The sequence below is a fragment of the Oreochromis niloticus genome, linkage group LG7, assembly GCF_001858045.2.
Source record: "Oreochromis niloticus isolate F11D_XX linkage group LG7, O_niloticus_UMD_NMBU, whole genome shotgun sequence".
Lineage (NCBI taxonomy): Eukaryota > Metazoa > Chordata > Actinopteri > Cichliformes > Cichlidae > Oreochromis > Oreochromis niloticus.
In genome coordinates this window covers 26,043,646-26,054,550 of record NC_031972.2, presented here as the reverse complement: position 1 = coordinate 26,054,550, position 10,905 = coordinate 26,043,646, and the positions used below count along the sequence as shown (strand labels likewise).

The window sequence follows — 10,905 nt, the reverse complement described above, 5'->3', positions numbered from 1 at the left end:
CTGAGGCTGAGAATTGATCTCTTTGTAAAACCCAAACGACAAGCAAAGATGCTTCATTGGATCCTAAAAAGAAGCCAGAGACTGGAGACAGCAAGAAGTGGAAAAAATAAGACAATAAAATTGCTTTAAAAAAAAAAAGGAATTAGTGAATAAAATACAAATGTATTTTAAGATAAAATATCAAATATTAAACATAAACATGACTTTTTTATATTTTAACCTCACTGCATAACACATAATAATAATAATTTTAAGGTAAGCAGCATCAACAGTGAGCTGAATTTATCATTATCCATGATTAAAATTAAGCATAGATTTTTATCAGAAATACATCAGTGGTTTGTATTTCATATATTTACTTCAGTCAAATTGAAATTCTATCAATTATGTTATTACATAATCATGAATCATTTATTTTAATTAATAGCAATTAATTAATACTATACTTTATTAGCCTAAACTTTTAGAGACTGCTGATTGATGGTTTTTGGTATACTGCATAGCCAAAACTGTCACCGGTAATTGGCAAGTGAGAAATGGACTGGTTCTTGTACAGCACTTGTCTACTCTACCTGAGCTCTCAAAGCGCTTCATACAACATGCTTCATTCGCGTGCTTAAGTGCTTTCTATCTAACATTCACACTCCAATAGATGCACTGGAGAGCACCTTGAGGGTAGTACCTTGCCCAAGGATATTCGGCATGCAGACTGGAGCACCCAGGGATCAAACCGCCAATCTTCTGATGGATGGGTGGAGTTTAAAGTTCTTCATTCTTTATCGCTTTTGCATTGGATGTTGTTATGCTTATGAGAATTTAATACATTCCTAACAAGCAGGCAGTTCAGTCCCCCTTTGACATGGCAGGGTGTGAGTTTCTGACTAGACTAAGCTGAAAGGAAACTTTTTTGTAAGACACTTTGAACTAAACTTTATGCTGTGGTGGAGCTTTTTGGGCTGCCTCAAAGGGATTATGCAAAGAAAAAAAAAAACAGGAAAAAAAAATCCTAATTAGGGTGCATTATATGCCAGTCGATTTAGGTGTTATGAACTGCGTCTATGCATCCTGACTCCCCAGCAAAAATGACAACCCGGCAATGAAAAGGCAGTTTGGTGTGCATCACAATCTCATGCTTTTCCAAAGCAGACGTTTTATCAGATCTTATGTGCCATGCAAAAATTAAAGCTTTTGTGGGATCACCTATTTCAAGGCAGGCTATTTACCCTCAGCGGGTCTCTCTGTGGCTAGAGGCTTATGATCTCAGAGAATGTGAATTGTTGTTGTTGTCGTCAATTAACCACAGGGGAATAGGGAATAATTTCAGGGTCTGTGCTGGAAGGACAATACAATTTCATCTGTTTTCAGAATGTCTAAAGAAGGCTTAAACTTAAAGGAGGGTTCTATTTAATTACCATCTCCAGACCAAATCCCTTTTTTAAAGAGGCCATAACAGACAAGTGCGAACTGGCTTTTGTTCGACCCTTATAATATAATATAATACGGGTATACAGACTTAATGTTAGCCCTCCACTTCCACATAGAGAAATAAAAATAAAAGTAAAGACTTGTCACAAGAAAGTCACAGCATGAACTTGTCCAATTGCCCCAATGTGTGTTAAGAGCTAGCAGTCTGCCACTGAAACAAGCTATATTAACATCATAGCGATGTGTGTTTTGGTGCTGAGGTTTGCACTCCAACAATCCTGTTACAACTTTAAGATAACAAATACACTGTTTTCTCCTGTTTTCAGTTTCCCCTTCTTTGTGAGAGTCCTGTCACTGACCGCTTTTACTTTTTTACTAATGCAAATGGCAAAACTCTATTCTAACATAATCGGCATTTCTCAGTGTTCAACTTTGCCTTCTACAGCAATGACAGTGATTTGAGCGTCAGACAGCTGTATATTATAAGGTATTGTCCTTATAATATAAGGATAATACAAATTTTATATTGTATATATATCACTTATTTATATTATATTGTTATTTATATTTTATAACCCAAATTAAAAACAGTTGAAAACAACTGGAAGTAGCATTTGTCATCTGACAAATCAATTCAATAACTGTTTCCTGTGGAGGAGTGTGGCCAATTAAAGTACAAGAAATCTGCTTGGTCTTGCTATTGAGATTTGACATTTGTTAATGATGTGTGTTCAGGATTAAAGAGATGCAAATATTAGTGCCTTCAGTGAGCTCTGCTGGATAGTCCTGTTTGGAAAGAAAAAAATGGAGGTAATTTACTGGCAGAGGACAGTAGCAGGCAGAGTTGCTATATGCAAGGGTGTTTCTTCAGATTGGTCCCCATGCAAGAGAAGGATTCATTTTCCTGTGGATAAGCCACCAGGGAGAAGTGGTCCATTGATTGGATATTATTAGTCATCAAATGTAATTTTCTGCATTCATGTCATTTTATTGATCTTCAAGAAATATAGATGTATTATAAATGACTTTACTTCCCATACTGAAAACTACTGACAAACCTGTGAAAAAGCTGCCACAGCTATATTTCGTTTTCCTGATTGCTGATACTTGCCTTTATTTTTGCTATCAACTCCCCCGGTTACCTCCCTCATATCTTTCCCAAGAGCTTTACTGACTGTCATATTTGGTGTGACCATCGCTTTTACTTGATTTTCACCAAAAATGAAATCAACTCCAGATGTTATTGGTATCTACCCTCACACAAAATTATGAAAATGCGATTGCTAACAAGCAGACACACAAACAAACGGAGCCAGTTACATACTCCCTCCCTTCAGGGGGAGAATTATTGCAAGAAAGTGGCACATAATATCATTGTATAGATTGTAATTACCTAAGCTTTGACTAAAACATATGCCTCTATCCAGCCGTTAAGTGATGACATATGAACACTGCTTCCCGGTCCAAACTACTCTGCGTTTATTAAGGCTGTTGTGTTTTTTACATGTTTTAATGCTTTGTATCTTGTTCTGTTTAATCGGAACAAGTCGCTGAAAAAAGTCAGTGATCACTGTCGGCCTCTCTGGGTTTTTATTACCACTATTCATTGGCAGCACGTTTTAAAGCTCAGTTTTTAAAACCTTACGATGTAACTACAGCCCAGCATGCAGCAGTATATTAATGACTAACCTCGTATTGTGGCTGGATAATCTCAGTTGTTCTCCTGACTGAAGTTTGGTCCGTTTACAGCATCCTGCCATGCAGTCGCATTTGTCCCAAACCATCACGAACCCTCACTGTAACTCTCAGTGATGCCACAGTGTTTGGTTGACTTTGGGACCAGAAGTAGAGTTTGGACCCGGAAACGGCTAATGATGTCAGACTTAAAGACTGGATAGTGTAGTGGCTAATACATTCTTTTGGAAATTAAAAGGTTGTTGGTGCAGTTCCATGAAGGCACTGTTCCTCTTTGGCTTTGTATCAGGAAGGGCATCCAATGTAAAACTTTATCCTGTGGAGCTGAATGTTTTTTTAACAAGAGAGCATTAACTGTAGCGTCACTTGATTCAAAAGGTACTGCATTCAAACAAATGAAAATATACCTATTGTTAAAGGCTTTGGATTTGAAATAGTATGCCAAAGAGAGTGACTGCAGCCCAAAAATAGTTAGCAACATGAAGCTAGAATTACTACAAAAAAGTTGATTTATACTTGTTAATTTATCTGACTGTGGAGCTTTGCTGTATTCAGCTGTTCCCCTTTACTGGATATATCAGCCATGTGCATTTCCTGCTGTCATTGCCAGATCTTCTTTGTACCATGTGTACAGGGCTTCTGCCTTATATCTGTTGTGCTAGACAGCCCATGTGCCCAGTTTGTTTTCCTTCTGTTTTGTTTCATGTCACTGCTATTGGACAAATGGGTGTTACACCATTCCTGCTTTAAGTAAAAAAGGGAAAAATGCATTTTTAATCTTTTACCCTTTTAAGCTCCAGAACCTAGATAATGATTGAGTCATCCAAGTGCCTGAAAAAAGGTCTCAGAGTGTCAGTGTAATGTGCACTCTAGAATTTAAGGCTGCTGTGTCTTTATTGGCAGTAGAAGATAATATAATTTGGCTCAATGAGGCACTATCACCATGACCTCGATGCAAAAACAGATGGAATAAAATCATTATGTTAGCATAAAAAAAAACCCTGAACATCACAGTCATCATAAAAGTATATTATATGGCAGGATAATTTTACTGGACTGCATTAGACTGTACAGCGGTACTTATTAGCAAAAGTGGCCATTGACTCCAGTTTCATTCATAGCTATGAAATGTGAACAGGGCAACTTCAAGATAACCCCTCTCATGAGCAATTGTCTTGATATTTATTGTACTAAACTAAAGCATCACTCTTGTTGCTGTATAAAATTTGTTCTAAGTGTCATTGAGTGAGGCATGTTTTCATAACGGATGGTAGTTTGTTTTTGCAGGTTTCTCTCATGGATTCACAGCCTTGTTTGTGCTGTGGTACTCCTTTATTTGATGTTGGTTCTTCATCACAAAATCACAGTGGCAACATACCTGAAATCAAACCTGTAGTTTTTTTTCTCAATTTGTTTTCTTTTTCCCAGTACAATTCGGCACTAGTAGAGCATACAAAAGATACTTTGAGATAATTTGAAAACAGAAGATTTGCTTGAATGTTTAATGTTGAATTCATTTGGTCATTTCAGTGTAAGAGAAAAAGACAAAGGATCAGAAGGAAGAGATCAATGAGGGAAGACTAGTTAAAAAAAGCAGAACCAAAGACAAAGGAATTTTCACTTTCACCCTAACAAAATTTGAGATGCAAATGGTTCAGCTTATTTAAAGTGAACAAACCACTTTTTTTAAATGTTTTAGACCTGCAGACCTATTAGAGGATCTTAGAGCAAAGGTGGCACAGTGAAAGTTTAACATGGTTCAACACTTTCAGAAAGAAACAGGAGAAGAACAAATGAATGTTGTGACTATTTTTGGTTACACACAACAAAATCTGTTGATTAATTATTTAGCATTTATTAAAAAAGGGATTAAAAAACACCACATGTCAAAATTAACATCACAAAAACTTCAAAATGCAGCTAACATAAGTGACAATGGACATTCACTCACATTAGAAACTGAAACAGCTGAGATCAAAAGTATAAGATTTCACAAAAACCAATATCCTTTGGTTCAGCTTCTTAGTTGTAAAAATGCTCTAGCACTGATGTGGCATAGTATTAACCTGTGGACGATTGTTTGCTGCCATGTCTATATACTGAGTAGCTGATAAAGGGTAATGAGGGGCAGGTGTGCTGGCAGTTGATGAGAATGTGAGTGAGGAATAATGGAAAAGCTTACAGCTGAGAGGGAGTAGCAGAGTTTAAAATGACAGCAACTGGCAGGCATGGATAATGCACCAAAAAGTGTATTTAGATGGAGCAGACTCCATAAAAATAAAAGGTGCGTAGAGTCTATGGTATTGCAGTATCAAAAATTAAGAGCTCATCCAATGAATCAGAGAGGGTAATTTAACTTTTTGCACACTTACTCTTAAAAGCTTTGTGCACTGATTCAAATATAAGCCTCAGATTCTTCATCCTCACCCACTGAACACTTTATGGACACAATGAAATTGTGTCTTTTTGCTCTGCTGCCACTCGTTTTTTGTTCTGCCAGTACTTATACTGAAACTCCTTCCTTTCATATGCTTTGCAGCTTCAGATCCTACTTCACCACTACTTTTCAGCCTCTGTCATGTAGACCTAGAGACCAGTTGGTGACCTCCCAGCAACCTGTGGAGAGAAAAATGAATTGGCGAGTATTGCTGGAGGCTGCTGACTGTTGCTAGGTGAAATTGGGTGCTGCAACCAAAAAGCTCATTGTGATTACATTGGTTGCTAGAAAATTACCACCATCACCTGTAGTTTCCATAGGATGTTGTCTGCCAAGCAGTACTGAAGCTTGTGCTATGCAAACTGGAAATGGGGAACGTTAGCCTTCAAAGAAAAAGTTGTGCCCTGTTGCTAAAACCAAGAGGCCTGAAAACAATAACAAAAAAAAACCCTTTTATTTGAAGACACATGTTCTCTGTGATTTATGTCACACTCTTCATAGGTTCGCAACTGGTTGGCAAATTGTTTGCAAGTTTTTGCAGACAAGTCAATGTTTCCCATGCAAACTACAGGCAGCACCAAATATCTCTTTGTGATCAACAAGCAACTTCTTACCAACTGGTCATACCTTTTTTCCTTGCAACCGATGGTCACCATGTGGTCAGCAACCTCCAGCACAATCCCATGTAAAAGCAGTTTTTGATATGGTGACAATCTTAATTTATTAATTTGTGTTTCTGGACACAAACTTTCACAGACATAGAAAGCTGGAGACCCAGTGGCCGAATATTGATTCCTGTTACTTTCCTGTTAATTTACATCACTGGGACTCAAGGGGACCCTAGAGGCAAAGTATAATTCCTGGTTAAGTTATTTTGCCTTTCCTGACAGAAACTTGAGTCATACCTGGACACAGCTTTATTTATTAGTGTGAATGCTTGTAAAAGCATTCACAGTATTGTTCTTCTAATCTTTATTATTCTATTTTATTCTTCCGTACGTTTTTTGTACTCTATCTCCTTCAAAACCGTTTAACTTAGAAAAACCATTCAAACACCGTTAGATTCCTCTTCTTTTGGACATGACTGCTTCTATTTTTCTCATTTCTAACATTTATATTTTTAATTTTATTCAACTTTTTTCAACAAAAATTTCCCATGTATTTCAATGGGGACACCCTTCAAATTCTCCTTCAAATTACTCCTCTTTAAACTGTATCTAATTTTACATACATTGACGTAGAACCACCATTCAAACTTTAAAACGAAGACAAGACATTCAACTATTCAACTTGTATTTATCTTTTCAATATCTATTATACTTTTTCTTCAGTTCCAGTTTAAGTTTCATGATGTTTTTTCACCCGTTTCAGAGTTTATAATGGGTGTGTATGGGACGGAATGTTGGGCTAGAGTGAGACAGCTCAACTGCTAGAGTGAGAGGAGCAAAAAATTAATCTTAAAATATTTTTTAAAACTGCTGCTGTGTCCGCAGCGTTTGCTCTACAAGTATGATTTTACCCTCAAAACGTAGCCATCGCTGTCCTCTTTCATCCAATGTGTTTACTATTGTACTAGGTGTTATGGTTCTTTCAGAAATGTCACCAATGCACAGCCTCCTCCCTCCAACTCCTCCATAGACTCTAATGTTAAAATGGCTCAGAAGGTTCGTTTGAAAATCAGAAGAGCATGGTGTCTTTCCACTGTCACCACGTCCATATAATAAACTCCACAAGCATGAAAATTGAGAATTCAGTAGACTGGACCTTGCTGCCGCTCACGGTGAAAGAATTTTGTCAGTGCGACTTGTACTTTTTATTTGGGAAGGATTTGTTTCGGCCTGACTTTTCTGTTCATTTTAAGCAGCAAAAGTGAGGTGCATGTCTGTGTGTGTGTATGGAGCCATTGGGTGCAGTCACTATAGCAACCAGGCTCACACCTGCCTGCTTAACGAGCTCTGTCTCACTCTGCCAAGGTTAATTGTAAAAATGTCTGTTGATTCATCTTAAAAATTTCTGTTACAACAAAGCGGTTGGAGTTAGATTAAGTCAACAGGTTCAACAAGTCAGATTTGACAGGGTTTTGCCACAGATTAAAAGTATGTCAGCAGTTAGTATAAGCCGACTGAATAGAGCATTCTCCTTGGCCTTTTAAATTCAAGCTTATTGTGTATTGGTGGACTTGTCTTCTGCACACAGGTTTTTCAGATCTGGGCAGTTGGAGTCAGTTGATGACTTTTAAATACTCCTTTCTGTCTGGATAATTAAAGCTCACAGCATCTACCTGTCTGTAGTGGATTTTCCCACATTTTAAATGATGTAATCTCATTTAATGTCTCTGTTTTTAGTCTGTATAGTTTTTCTCCCTACGAATACACTCAAAGTAGTCTTAAAATAAAACCCACAAAACAATTCAAGATGAAATACTTTTTATTTTCTCGTTTAATGCCCGTTGCCCTCTTTCTCTGTATGTCACTCATTTGCTAATACTCAGGCAAAAAGTACCAATTTGTATGCTGATGTGTCTTGTGTATTTTTTTTTACCTCTGTCTCTCTATGACAGAGAAATGTATATGCTCAATATTGCTGTTCAAACTGATGCTCAAATTACCAAGCACTACCTGAACGCCTCATCGGTCTTTAACGAATCACTGCACCAACTGTCGTCATTCCGCTTTGCTCTCTGCTGTGGTAAGTACAATACGGTACTGCACTGTTTTATTTTTATGATGGTAAAAATACATGTTTGACATTTAAACTCACATATCAAGTCTTTTTAAAGTTCAATAGAGTTCAAAGAATAAAGAAAGCAAAAAAAGAATAACCTTCGCTATCATTTATATCGGTTTATGACGTTTTGCTGTTAGCAGCAGTGCTAATGCTAGCTTCAATGCTAATGCTAGCAACAATGCTAACGCTAGCGATAGTGCTAACACTAGCCTTAGCAGTTGTTAACTGACAAAAAGAATATTCCTGTGATATTTATTGGTGATCAGTGAGACAAAAGTAACGAATGAGCTTTATTATTACCATTGTGGCTCAGTTTTAACAGTAAGAGTACTAGCACTACCAGCAGTTCTAACACTAGCTGCAATGCTGACGCTAGCTGCAATGCTAACGCTAGCTGCAATGCTAACGCTAGCTGCAGTGCTAACACTAACTGAAGTGTTTATGCTAGCAGGAATGCTAGCGCTAGCAGCAATGCTAATGCTAGTAACAGTCTAACAGTAGCCTTACATAAGTGGAAATACTTCAGTTAATTAGTTTGAATTACAAAATGGTTGCTGTGTCAGCTGGTGTGCTATATTACTCTATAATTACCCTGCTGACTATAAGTTCAGTATATCATGTCGTGTGGGCTTTGTATTTCTGTAAGTCTGATAACACTGTACAGACAACTAACATATTATTTCTCGTCTTACACTTTCAGGAACTTGACTGACATCTGTGCTTTGCCTGGTAGGTGTGCACATACTGTAAGAGAAGTATACCAAAATAAAAAAATAATCTGACTTATATAAGCTGTAAAGTGATGGGTTCAATCTTTCATTCAAACTAGACCTTTTAAACACAATTTTATAATAAATACACATAAGTGCAGCTTAACAATTGGGCTAAAATATTTTTTTCGTACATTTTTGTAGTCACACTACATGTGATTAGTTAATGATTCACTCAATCATATTTGTATTAAAATATTATTGCTGAATTTAAATAAATATTTCTTATTTTAAAAAGTGCCCAATTATGCAACTTTTTGCACATGGCAGCCAACAACAGTTTAGCTTCAATATTTGTTTTGTCCTTTTTCAGTAGTCACAATTAGTTCATACAATTACCATGTGATATAATTTTAATAAAATTATTATTTTTTTCTTCTTTTTTGTTCACAGTGTGCAGAAGAACAAGGACCAGATCTCCAGTCTTCTCTGTCACATCCCAACCCACATCCCCTCTATCCTCTGTCCTGCTCCACCTGTTGTCTCTGCCTTCTTTCCATCTGTATTTCACCCTGTGGTTTGTGAGAAATTTTGCCAAACCAAGAATCTTATTGCGGTTTGATTTCAAAGCCGTGTCTCTCCTGCTCTGTCTGTTCTCTCTGCTAAATTTTCTCTCTACCTGTTTTTCACTCTTTGGCTTGCTGCTGAGAAATGCACAAGCCAATAAAGCAATAAAGAGTGCATATTTTGCCTCAACCTTTGAACAAACTGAACAAACAAAGAAAACTCTACGGTTTGATTTCAAAACCGTGTCTTTCCTGCTCTCTCTGTTCTCTCTGCTAAATTTCTCTCTACCTGTTTTTCACTCTTTGGCTTGCTGCTGAGAAATGCACAAGCCAATAAAGCAATAAAGAGTGCATATTTTGCCTCAACCTTTGAACAAACTGAACAAAGAAAACTCTGCGGTTTGATTTCCAAGCCGTGTCTCTCCTGCTCTGCCTGTTCTCTCTGCTAAATTTTCTCTCTACCTGTTTTTCACTCTTGGCTTGCTGCTGAAAAATGCCAAGCCATTAAAGCAATAAAGAGTGCATATTGCCTCTACCTGAGAACAAACTGAACAAATAAAGAAAACTCTAATTCACGGTTTGATTGTCATTCCCAGCCGCGTCTCTCCTGCTCTGTCTATTCTCTCTTCTAAATTTTCTCTCTACCTGTTTTTCATTCTGGGCTTGCTGCTAAGTTGTGCCAAGCCAATAAAGAGAGTACATAATATTCTCTCGACTGACAAACTGTCAAACAAACAAAGACATTGTTTCTGAGAAATAAAAGCTGAAATATAAAGACAAAGAAAACATCTCCTGCTGTGTGCCACTCTTGTTTTTGAATACATTTCTAAAGACTAACAGAAACACTTAAAGGTGTGTAAAAATGCCAAAAAAGCAGAAAAAGTCACAAGCTGCAAAACAACGCTGGAAGAAGTTCCATGAGTTTCACAAAGTACCAACATGTGAACAAACTGAGTGTGATTTTCCTCAGAGCTCTGCAGAAGACCGTGTGTCTGGAAAGACCAATGCTGATGGTGTCAAACAGGCAGGTCGACATGTTCCTGCACATGTACAACAGGTATCCTATGCAGATGCTGTAAAGACTGGATTGCAGCATGCATTTAATGAACATCAGGTAAACCATAGAGACCAACCTGAGGTGTCAAGTGCCCCACAGGTGGGTTATGCTGATATTGTGAAAAGAGGCCATCACAGTGATGTGGCAGGGCCATCTCATGCAGAAAGAGTGAACCTTGAAAACCAGCCCTCTGTAACACATGTCTGTGCATCTCACAGCCAGGCACATCCTAAATATGGAGACTCCAGAAACAGTCAGTGCACATGTAACTCACTCACATTTCTTGCT

At 37.5% G+C, this 10,905-nt stretch overlaps 1 long non-coding RNA gene across 1 annotated transcript; it reads left to right on the top strand.

The window, feature by feature from the left end:
- Positions 1 to 7,416: 7,416 nt before the first annotated feature.
- On the top strand, positions 7,417 to 10,350 carry LOC109202822 (uncharacterized). Its single transcript, XR_002062784.2, has 3 exons — positions 7,417 to 8,245; positions 8,985 to 9,013; positions 9,448 to 10,350. It is a non-coding gene; the product is annotated as an uncharacterized LOC109202822 (long non-coding RNA).
- The last annotated feature ends 555 nt before the right edge of the window (positions 10,351 to 10,905 follow it).